Source organism: Carlito syrichta, unplaced genomic scaffold (genome assembly GCF_000164805.1).
Source record: "Carlito syrichta isolate Samal-C Ts95f unplaced genomic scaffold, Tarsius_syrichta-2.0.1 Scaffold300951, whole genome shotgun sequence".
NCBI lineage: Eukaryota > Metazoa > Chordata > Mammalia > Primates > Tarsiidae > Carlito > Carlito syrichta.
Window position 1 is genome coordinate 9898 of NW_007245047.1, and position 3299 is coordinate 13196.

Genomic DNA, 3299 nt, shown 5'->3' on the forward strand with positions numbered 1-3299 from the left:
ATTTTGCAATGTCTATTGTCAAGTTTATAATTAAGATTATTGTGGTCCCACAAGATTAGTTGGGAAATATTGCTTTCTTCTCTATTTTGTAAAATGGTTTTTAAAACTTGATGTTATGTCTTCCTAAATGTTTGGTATATTCAGTTCTTTCTTTCTGTGATAGATCACTTAGTATTATAGATTCTAAGTTCATCTAAGTTGCTGTGAAGTTCATAATGTTGTCCTTGTTTATGGCTGTGTAATATTCTATTGTGTGTATGTACCACATTTTTTTATCCAGTCCTCTTTTGATGGGCAGCATGGTTGGTTCCATGTTTTTGCTATTGTGAATGATGCTGCAATAAACATGTGTGTGCAGGTATCTTTTTCACAGAGTGATTTGAGTTCCTCCGGGTATATTCCCAGTAGGGGGATTGCAAGGTTGTATGGAAGGTTGATGATCTTTTCAAAGAGGTAACATTTAAGTTGTGTAATTTCTGTATTGTTTATTGTTTCTATTTCATTAATTTATTATTTATTTTAAACATTCTTCTTTAGTCAGGTATTCAAACCAATAAATTTCATCCAAGTACTGCTTTTGCTGTATCTCATAAGTTTTTGTATTTTCACCATCATTTAGTTTAAACTTTTTTCTTTTTTTTTTTCAAGCTTTTTTTCTTGTCATTTACTATTTATCTCATGGGTTGTTTAGATGTGTATAGCTTAATATTCAAAAATTTGAGTTTTCATGCATATCTTATTGATTTCTAACTTTATACTGTTATGTTCAGATCAATATTCTGTAAGATTTAATTCTTTTGATAGTATTTTAGATCTATTTTAGGATCCAGCATATAATCCTGCTTGATTATGTCTGATAGCCACACAGCTTGTTCTATCCTTTTCTTCCAATCTATGTTTTTATCTGCAATATTTAAAGTGTATATTTTAAATACTACATGTAGTTGAGTCTTGCTCTTTAATCTAGTATGATCTCTGCATTTCCATGAAATACATTTATAGCTAATGTAATTATTTACATGGTTTGAGTTTAATTCTATTATCTTAGTTTTTATTTTCCATTTATGTCATCTAATCTTCTTCTGCTTCTCCTTTTCCGTCTACTTTTGGGTTAAAGAAATTTTTTTGGAGTTCCAAAAGTTGGTTACTTTTAAAATCACTTTTTAGTGTGTGCTCCAGACAGTACTGTTTTTCCTTAATTTATCACAATCTACCATCAAATATTACTTTGCAAACAATGTAAAAAGCTTATAGCATAATACTATTTATCCTTCCTCCAGTTCTTTGTGTTTTTGATGAATTTTTTACTTTTTAATATCTTATTACCCCAAATATGTTGTTTTGATTTTTGCTTTAAATTATGAAGTCTTACAAAGCAGTAAATATGTATGCATACAAACATACTTTACATGCAATATATTGTATTTATTTATTTAAAAAATTTAAAAATACTTATCTATATAGCTACACTTTTTGGTGGTTCTATTTTATTTTATTTTTTTGCAATCCAGGTTTATGTTTTATATCAGTTTCTATCATACTAAAAAATCTCTGTTAGCATATCTTATAGATCAAATTTATTGAGACATATTCTCTCTATTTTGTCTGTCTTAATGTCTTTACTTTGTTTTTATTTATGAAGAATATGTTTGCTATCTACAGCATTCTGTATTTGCTTTCAGAATTTTAAAGATATGATTGCATTGCCATCTGGTTTCCTTTTGTTTGCTGATGAAAGTCAGTAATTATTCTTATTATTCTTTTCTCGTGTCTTTTCCCCCCTGGATTTGAAGATATTCTATCTTTTATTTCTAGTAACTTGGTTATGTTTTGCCTATAGTAACTTTCTTCGTATTTACCTTACTTGAGATTTGCCAATATTCTGGGTATTTGGGTTTATATATTTAACTAATTTTGGAAAAAATTCAGCTATTCTCTCTTCAAAATAATTATTCTGCCCTCTTAGTCTCTTTCTAGAATGTAGTCTCTTTCTATATTAGATAATATGATATTATTCAATAGATCTTGGGCTTCCTGTTCAGTTTAAAGTTTGCTTTCTCTGTTTATTTCAGTTTGAGTTATTTCTATCATTTTATTTTCCAGTTCACTGATATTTTCTTCTACTCTGTCCAGTACATCCTTATGCCTATTGAATGGATTTTGCAATTATATTGTTCTAGCATTCCTACTTGCTTATTTTTTAAAGTTTTATATTTTTTCTGAAACTTTAAGTCTCTTTCTGCATCAAGTTCTACTAGATTCTGTAACACATTTATAAGCGTTGTTTTAATGTTCTTGGCAGCTAAATCCAATATCTGGGTCATCTGTCAGTCTATTACTATTGATCATCGTTTCCCCTACTCATCACGTTTTTCTACTCCTTCACATGTTTTCTAGTTTTTATTCTCTGGCAGTCATTATGTGTCAAGAATAGTAGAGACTACCAGTAAAGGGCATTCTCCTTTCTCTATGAGACTGCTAGGATGGGTGCCGAGTCAATCTAATCTGTAGTTGAGCTGAACACAAGTTTTGTGGTAGATTTAGTTAGATTCAATTCACCGCTGGAAAACTTTGCAGTCAGAATCAGCACTTTCCTTTCAGCAGCACCAATCATTCTCTAGATATGTTCTATGTTTTAAAACTCAACTCCTAGCTTTTTGAATTACTGCGAGTAATTTTTGGTCTCCAGACCCACCCTGGTTTTCTATACTTGAGAGAATCTCTGTCAACCCTACTTTCTTAACTCCTTGGTACACCTCAGGGGGTCTCTTAATTCTACTGCCCTGCTCCTAGCCTTCTGTAGGCTACTGCCTTAATAAAATCAGTGAAGGGACCAGTAACTAACCTTTTTAATTAGGGGGAGTCCTTCTTCCACCCCTAACCCCTTAAGGCTTATAGGCTTTGGTGTCCTCTGCCTTATGTTTTGGTTATGGCCGTGTGTGTTGGAGAGGAGATCTCTATTCGTTCTCTTTTTTGTTCTTAATCTTTATCATATTGTCCCAATGCACTTAGTGAAGGCCTTGTGGAAAAGAGTGGTGAGTGTGTGCAGATTCACTCTGACCTGGGCTTCTTAGTTTGTCATCTAGTTCACTAACACACTTTCACATTAAAAAAAAATTGAGCTAGTTTTGCTTTACCTCTCTCTGTGAAAGATATGTTTCTCTTTCTACTTCTACTGTTGTTCCTCTACAATAAAAGCAGCCATGAGATTCTTCTCTTTTAGGAGGTACTTGTCTCTTTTTAAAATTTAACTCCATTAAACTTTAAAAAGTTTATTATTGGCTCTTCAATATGTTTAA